Here is a 9329-nt window from a genome sequence, read left to right on the forward strand (position 1 = left end):
GCTGTCCATTGAGGTGCCCGAACAGCCTTGTGTTGTGACCATTGATGCGCACGATGAGCCTTGTCCATTGGTGTGCACGAAGAGCCTTGAGCTGGATAAGCTTGGTTCGGTTTATGGCATTGAAGGCTGGAATTAAGTTTCCATGGAGATGTCGCATACATGCACAACCATTGAATGAAAAATACAGCAACCTAATGGTCATGGTGTGAACAGATGGTAATGAAAAGGCTTTGCATGTGAACAGTAATAATCGAATAGTCAATATGATTTACTGGCTATTCAGTTTAAGAACACATTCAATAGGATTCATTCCCTTGCCGAATGGTCATCTAGGAATGTGAGAAATTTAGCTCCAAGGTGTATCTATGACCAAATGCATGCTTCTCATTAAATGAGTTCAATGAATCGGCTAAGTTCATGCATGTCCCGCAGCCACCCTAAGCAACCTGTTTAAGACACATTAAACCATCGTTTAGGACATCAACTAAACAAATTAAACACATACAATAAATATGTAATTGACTAAGACAAAACATAAATTAAATCTATCCTAAATTGAGCATATTTATTGAACAACAAGACACGATTTTAATTTGTAATGGACTAGGACGAAACATAAATATGCAGCATATTAAAAACCAAATAAAGGCACATAAAACATTCAGACAAATAATTAAGCTGTAGGAATTAAAACATAATTAAATTAAAACTAAGTAATTAAAATATTTAAGAAATTAGCAGTTGAACTAGCTAGTTATAACAATCTCGGCCTCGAGTAAATTATAAGTATCTCTAGCTGAACCGCCCAACACTTGATTCATGAAATTCTTTTTTCTTCTTTCCAAACTCGCTCTACCATAGCCGAAATAACATCCTTGAATTGTTTATCAAGGGCTCGAGTAATCGATCCACTAGGTAACTTGATGGAGTCTTAATTGGCTTCAATTGGATCCGTAGGCGAGTTCATATCATGATAGCTCTAGGATATGGAGTTATTGTAGTACTTTTAAAACTTACATTTCATTCAAGTTAAGAGTGGTTGATAACATTTTTGTAGTTATTTTAATTATATTTCTGTGAAGTAGTAATATTGAAAATTGTTATTTGAATAATGAATTTTAGTTTATTTATATGCTCAAACATGAAATTTTAATCCTAATTTTAATCCTTGAAGGTGGCTGATGGATTTGGAGAAAAGAAATAGTTGAAGTTCACATGCTGAAGCTCAATGCTACAACAATGCTGCAGAATTAGACCAACGAGATCATGTAACACCCAAAAATAGGGCCTAAGAGTTTTAGGGATATTTTAGGAATTTTAGCCTTAGAGTGTTCGAAATTTTGCGACATGGTGTATCGGTAATGCTTTTGATTATGGTTTTTAGAAAATCAAATCAATTTTTGAAAAAGTGTTTTAGAAATTAAATTTTCGAAAGAGGACTGATTTGTAGCAGAGTCAAAATTGTGAGCATTTATGCCACAGTTTTACCAAATTTTAAAATTGAACCTAATATCACCACCACTTATAGTTTTTCACAAAAGCTTTTCCCCAAAACATTATTTTACCGTACTTACCCTTCCAAGTCTTCCCCAATTGAATTTTGATTTCCAAATTTTAATTCTATTTATTTCTATCATTCCCCAAGCCATTTACCTTCATAACTCTCCAAAAAAAAATCCAAAATACCATAGATTTCATCATCTTTGTCACATGTGAGTTTTTCGAATTTTCAAAAAAATCTCTATTTTTTCCATAAAAGGTAATCATTCATCTACCCATTAGTTTTTAATGTTAATTAGTCTTTAAAATTGAATTATTAGTCATTAAATCGCTTTTTTGATTAAAAGCTGAAAATAGAGTCGTTAATGGTGAATTTCAGGATTTTGAGTAAAAATGTGGTTTAAAGTGTTTTTCAATTATTTTTGATACGATTAAGAGGTTTCCAAATTTGTTTCAAAGTTTCATTAAAGATTTCTTAAGTTTTAATGAATTTTTGGAAAATAGCCATAAAACATGTAAAAAAAGTCGATACCATGAATTGAGTATTTTGTTATAGTTTAAAGGTTGGGAATTAGTCGTAGGTGAATTGTAAGATGAACGAAATTTTTTTTGGGTGAAAAGACTGAGTATAGAACGAGAAATTCGAATTTAAAGCTTGCTTTGTTAAAGGTTTCAGTTACATGAGAACTTAGTTTATGCTTATGTTTTTTATTGCTTGTGGTGAGTCTTTGGCTACTTTTTTAATATATTGTTGTGTGAATTTATTGTGTTGAAGTTTCGGATTCACTAAGACCATCTACGAGCTAAGAAAGTATAGATCGAGCTTTCGACTTCTCAGCGAAAGCGTATTGGTGAGTGTTTGGAATCGTTGCTCGTAGGCACGAGTCATGTGTTATTTGAGAACTTAGCAGTAGCCTAAACCCCTACTCTAAATTCTGAGTATAAGCTTTATCATATATATTTTTACCTTATGATTTATGAGCTTATGTGATTATAAAAGTGTCTATAGTGATAAGATGCTATGTCATGTGATATGTGGTTATGATAACTATTGTGAAAAGTGCAAATGTATACATGATATAAATATGTGAAATGAAAATGATAGAGTTTTGCTAAAAATACAAATATACGGTGATAGTGCATGGATAATTGGTAAATGATATATGTTTGTTTTAATTTATTTTGCCTTGTGATCTTGAAACCGTTGGATATAGTTGGCATGCCATAGGATTGTGAGTACTCACCTATATGTACAGTGATTTTGGGCGTTGAGGCCTTGGCACATGTTCGAAGGATAAGGGAATGTGAGCTAAGCTCTATTTAATGTGACATGTGAGGGGAAATAAGCAGAGTGTTAGCTATACGCTTCACTTGTGGGATATGTTCGACTCTATAAGTCATTTGGTGTGATTGGCAATTCGTGTATTCGATGTGTGGTTATAGTGCCCATTTTATGTTTCATACCTCAAGAGCCAATTTATCATTATACATGATTGTGTGAAATATGGAATATGTGTTATGTGATATATGCTTGAATGAGTACGTAAATGCTATGTAAATGAACTAATAGATAATGCATGAATAGGTATTATATGACACTAGACATAAGAATATTGTAATTGTATATATATGGTTGTTTTGTGGATGTATGATGACATGTTTGTGTAGTGGTTATTCTAATCATTCACTGAGCTTGTTAAGCTGACCCACTCTTTTCTACATATGCATATTAGTGACGTTTCAGTATGGGCGATGTAGTTTTTAGAAGGAGTGATCCAAGGAAGACTTGTTAGTATTTCGTAGGTGTTCATTATTTATTTACGTTTTCGGGAATGAGGCAATGCGGTAGACCTGTTTATAGTCATGTTAGTTATGAAGATTTTGCTAGTTATTGCTTTTGTTTATGGGGTTTGAGTTATAAATATGCTTAGGTTCATGAACATTGATGATGGCATGGTGTTTCTTACTCAGACACGTTATGACTTTTTGAATTGTTAAATTTAGTCGTTTGCATGATTATTTGTCGAAGTATTTGATGCATGATGTTTAGAAACTAAATTGGAATGGACTAAATACTTTTGTATGCTATATTTTTTATGTCTATAGTAGAGGTATCAATAATCGAGTTTTAAAAATGATACCTCTGTGTCTTGAAATGTACAAGTAAGTTAGTATAGAGATTTGGTATCAATACCTTTGCTCGAGTATTGATACTCGAGGTAAATATATCGATACTCTATGATAGGTACTGATAATTTTTGACACTATGATTTTTTAGCGAAAAACAAAATGCAAGTTTGGTATCGATTTTCCAGGTGGTATCTATACTACTTAAAGAAAATATCGATACCCTAGGGTCAGTATCGATACCTACGTGTTTGAATTTGAAATTTTGCTAAGTGGTCCAAATGCTTGAATATTTGACATGTTAAGTTACATTGATGTATGTCTAACATGATTTAATGATGATTAATGCATATATGTCTAAAAACATGTGCAAATGCTATGAATGACATGTGTCGGCCTTAAAATAGTGAACATTGTAATGTACAAGTAGTGAGACGATGGTGTGGCATCTTTATATTCAAGCTCGGAGACCGGGCCGAGTATAGGGTGTTATAGATCGAGATTAGAAATGTTACATTTTTGGATGCCCAAATCAGTTTTTCGAGCTTCAGAATACTTTTCAACCCAATGTTGGAGATAATTAATAGGCTAGGACGTCCAAGAAGGCCCAACCCGTTTTTGAAAGTAGAAAATAAAGGGAAACACCTAGTCTACATCTGCCTTAACCCCATGGAGAAAATCAAGGGAACTACCAACCAGCCTAGAGAAATTCAAGGAACCGATGCCAAAAAATAGAAAACAAAGAAGAGAAAGTAAAGAGAGCTCAATAATATAAATAGGGGCAAGAAGTTGTGGAAGACACATACAAAATTGGAGAGCAGAAAAATTAAAACACAAAGTGAGAACATTAAGGCTGAGAACAACGCAAAGAGTTTCTGAGGAAGCAAACATGATCTACCTGCAGAGAACCATGGACATTTAGCTAATCATCCTTTCTTTCTCTTATCTATTTCTTTCTCTGTTATTTTCAAATCATGGTTGCAACTTGTTTGTTGCTTTTCACTTTAATGGTAATGACATAAATTTGTTATGCTAGAATAATTATGGATCCTTACCATGAAATTATCGATGCTTTGCTAATAACATTTTGTACAAATGGTTGTTTATTCATTTGAGTGGTTTTCAAGTTAACACTTGCAAAAGCGTAGCTAATATTAGTAAGCAATTGAAATATATTTTTATCTAAGAAGACAGTAATCAATAGACATACAACTCAAAAGGTGCATGTTTAATTCTTTCATTAATTACATTTGTAACGGTTTAGGCATATATTGTTACCTTGTATAATCCTTAGGAACGATGCATGAAATTGTGATCTTCAGGTTAACTTGGCATAGACATATGTTAAGGTGATTAAAATATTTAACGTAGTGACTGTGAGAGAAGCCTACATCTAGTGGTTTTTGAATTAGTAAACTACCATATCATTGTGGCATCATCAGAACATTCTACAGAATTGCTTTCGATGATTGCATGTTAGGGGAGAAAATGCTCTAGCCTTTCATGTCATTGTTATTGAAACTTGTGTCATTTTTTTTCACTGCTATTACATTTTGTGTTATTGTTTTAATTTTTTTTTAAGTTAAGTACTTAGTTAACTTAATTCACTCATATTTTTGTACTTACCAATTTGGTTATTAGTTAATTTTACAATTATTGATTTAAACCAATCCCTATAGAGACGATAACTCTAATAATCACTACTTTATTACTTGTTGATGACTATGTAGACTTGCACGTCAATAGAAAATCTCACGAAAAGTCTTTGGTACCATTGTCAGGGACTATTTTAGTTATTATTTGTGAAATTAATTATCTTGCAATTTGGTTTAATTTTCTATTATTCTTAATTTAATAATTTTTGTGACTATCCAAGTGCTATTTTTTTATGAACAAGGACCGTAATCTTGGATTACTTCCTATTAATCTAGAGATCAAATGTACTTTTAGAAGGAGAAGAAGAGAACAAGCAAATCAGAGACAAGCTGCAGAAATGAATACTACATAGTAAGATGAAAGAGAAAGAGCTGTAAATAATGCTCAAAATCTGATCATTTTTGTTAATGACAGAGATTGTGCCATTCGCCAATATGTTGTGCCTCTCTTCAATGAGCTTAATCAGGGTATTGTGAGACATGAAATTGAGGAATCTCAATTCAAATTGAAGTTGGTCATGTTGCAAATACATCAAATGGTGGACCAATTTAGTTGGATGCCTACTAAAGATCTGCACTTTCATCTACGCTAATTCATGGAGGTGAGTGACTCATTCAAATTGGCCAAAGTGACCAAAGATGCCTTGAGACTGAAATTATTTCCTTACTCTATGAGAGATAGAGCACTTGCTTCGTTAAACTCATTACCACCTGATTCAATAACTATATAACAAGAATTGGTTGAACGATTCTTGATGAAATATTTTCCTCCTATCAAGAATGTCAAACTTCAAAATGAAATCATTACATTCCAACAACTTGATGACAAATCTTTATATAAGGCTTGGGAGAGGTTCAAGGAGTTATTGCAAAAGTGTCCTCACCATGGTATTCCACATTGCATTCAGTTAGAGACTTTCTATAATGGTTTCAATGCTCATACGAGAATGGTGGTAGATGCTTCAGCAAATGGAACCCTTCTTTCTAAGTCCTACAATAAATCTTATGAAATTCTTGAAAGAATTTCTAGCAACAATTATCAGTGGCCAATTACTCGAGTAGCCACAAGAAGAAGAGTGGTAGGTGTGCATGAAATTGATGCACTTACTTCTTTGACAGCCTAGGTATCTTCCATGTCTTCTATGCTTGACAGCATAATCATAAATGGGTCCAATGGTAACCCGATGGGTCGCAAGAATCTATGAACAACCATTCTGGGAAAATGTTAAGTGTTGGTTGAAAAGAAAAATTGTAAGAAAAAGATTCTATAGAGGTATTTCCTTTGAGAAGTATCTTTGGGGTTATATGAGGAAAGATAGACGAATATTGTTTAGTAAGATCTGAAATTAGTCAAGCAGTGAAAGGGAAGTTGGTACATTAAGAATAACTATTGGAATATAAGTGCATGTCCAAATATTTTGAAAGTGTTCACCCAAAATAGGAATGATAGGGTAGGTATGGAAATTGGACTACAGGCACGCAGACGATATTATAATTTAATCTGCCAGGGTATTCTATATTAAAACTCACTAAGGTCGTGTAACATACAAGTGTTATGTTTATGTTTTAGGTATTATGGTAAGAATGAATGCAACAAGAGGGATGATGCCAGAATTACACCAAGGAAGTGGCGAATTGAGTTACTATGCATACAACAAACTATTTGGGAATGTGGCGTATTGTAAGATTACGCCTTAATGAGTCTGTCTTTAGCAAACTTTTGTGTTGTAATGAATTGTACCAAGTCTGATGTATTATTTTTATTTATAAATACTTTTCTTTGTTTCTTTGATATTGAGTCTTTATATAAAATGATAAGAAATATATCTTAAGGAGTACCCATCAACACTTTTGAAATTTTGCTAAGTGAAATGTGAAGTAATACCCGAGATCTAGACTCAGTAATTCAGCTCTGATTGATGGCGTTATAATCAAGTTTTCTATAGCGGTTGTTTCTTATAAGAATTCACCCTGTCTCGAAAAAGAAAGATCTCAGCTACTCAAATTGACAATTCCTAGACTTGGTTCCACAGTGATAAATGCAAGGGAGAGGTTCGAATCTATCTTCAAGAATCAACAGATGTTCCTAGACAAAGGTTTCATGCAAGCGTGCAATGATAGTGTCATTGAGCCACCATTCATTCGAAAACCAATTGACGAGTTGAGATGGAAGCATCTATGAGATGTTAGACCACCTTCGAATGTTGACATTGTTCGAGAATTTTATGCAAATCATATTCCATCCACAACGGCAGTAGTCTGATTGCGAGAAAAAAAGACATCTCTAACTTCAGTAGCCATTAATGATTTATTTAAATTTTCAAACATCGACGGTGATGATTACTCTACCATGCTTAAGAACATTGATTGGGAGATTCTTAGAGAGTGCTTAAGGAAATTACAGTTCATGGAAGTCAATGGATAGTCTTGAGGTAAGGTAATCATTCTTGTCGAAGGGAAGTTCTGACCCCTACGGTAAAAGTTTGGTTCTACTTTATTCGATCAAGCCTCATACCCGTATTACATGGTTCCACCATATGGATGGTGCAGATAATCCTGTTGTATGCCATCTTAACTGAGAAGTCCATCAATGTAGAGAGTGTAACACTCTAGGCCCAACCTACTTACGGGTCCAGGTACCAGATGATAGAAGGACTTGAATAACTGGCCAATATATCTGAATCAATTATCATTTTATTCTCGACTATTTAATATACACATTAACCTATACCATCATATACATCTTTTAAATTTACTACCTTACTACCTTACTTCAAATTTTAAATTTAAAACTTAAAAATTTCATGACGTGACTAAACCACCGAGGCGTAGCTTCTAGGAGTGCCCCTTTATATGCACGTTACGACTACAACTTAGTTTTTCCTCAATTTAGCGGAGTCTGGTATGGTTCTCCCCCGTAGCCCTTAATTTAATCATTTACTATAACACCCTTAACCCGTATCCGTCGCCGAAATAGGTTTACGGAGCATTACCGTAAAACTGTAACATAAAAATATACATTTGAAAACAATTCATTAAACATAGCATAATCAACTCATATTCATGCATATCATCATTTATTCAAGCCCTCGAGACCTTAGAAACACTTTAGAAATGATTTAGGACTAAATTGAAAACATTCGAAACATTGAGGAAAAAGTTAGAAAAACTTAAACTGCAGGGGTCACATGGCTGTGTCTCGGGCCGTGTAACATTCGAAATAGGGACACACGGCTATGTCCATGCCTGTGTAACTCTCTGACTTGGGTTACATAGTCAAGCCACAGGCCCGTGTGCTAGGCCGTGTAACTTTCGAAATGGCCTCACACGCCCATGTGTCAGGCTGTGTATTAGGCTATGTGCTAGGCTGTGTAACTGCCTAACTTGTAACCCTTAAAACCAAGAGGGGACACACAACTGTGTCACATGGCCGTGTATCACAAACTGCTGAGACACATGCCCGTGTCTTAGGCCGTGTGGACAAGAAAATGGCCAAAATCAAGCCATTTCTTTCACCCATTCAAACATGAACCCACAAGAAACTTGCACATTTAACCAAGACCTTAAACATGTCCAAATTATGTATAATAAGACCAATTCAATAGGCTATTTAACTATTCAACCAATATGCAATATAGGCACCTCAAACACATAAATCAAGCAATATGCAATATAGGCACCTCAAACACATAAATCAAGCATACCTAAACATGTGCATACTTAACCATTCATCAACCGTTCACAACTAACTTATTTCCATACCAAAACATACTACAATTGACACATATCAAACTTCATCATCACATACAAAATTGGTCATTCAAAACCTACATCAACTTAGCCATATCAACACCAACCATTAAGGCTTTAAAATACCAAAATTTAAAGCAACATTTACATGCCATAACATCAACTAAACATTAAACAAAAGTTCCCCTATACATGCCATTATAATCTTGACCAAAACATCAAAATCTACAGATATAATTGCTGGATAGTGTGATAGGTCTCCGATGAGCTTCCTAACTGGACGAGCTTCTGATTACC

At 34.1% G+C, this 9329-nt stretch overlaps 1 non-coding gene across 1 annotated transcript; it reads right to left on the reverse strand.

The window, feature by feature from the left end:
- Window positions 1-6067: 6067 nt before the first annotated feature.
- Window positions 6068-6174, reverse strand: LOC128034187 (small nucleolar RNA R71). The gene has a single exon (XR_008190319.1). It is a non-coding gene; the product is annotated as a small nucleolar RNA R71 (small nucleolar RNA).
- Between the last annotated feature and the right edge of the window lie 3155 nt (window positions 6175-9329).

This window comes from Gossypium raimondii, chromosome 10, assembly GCF_025698545.1.
Source record: "Gossypium raimondii isolate GPD5lz chromosome 10, ASM2569854v1, whole genome shotgun sequence".
In the NCBI taxonomy this organism is placed as follows: Eukaryota; Viridiplantae; Streptophyta; class Magnoliopsida; order Malvales; family Malvaceae; genus Gossypium; species Gossypium raimondii.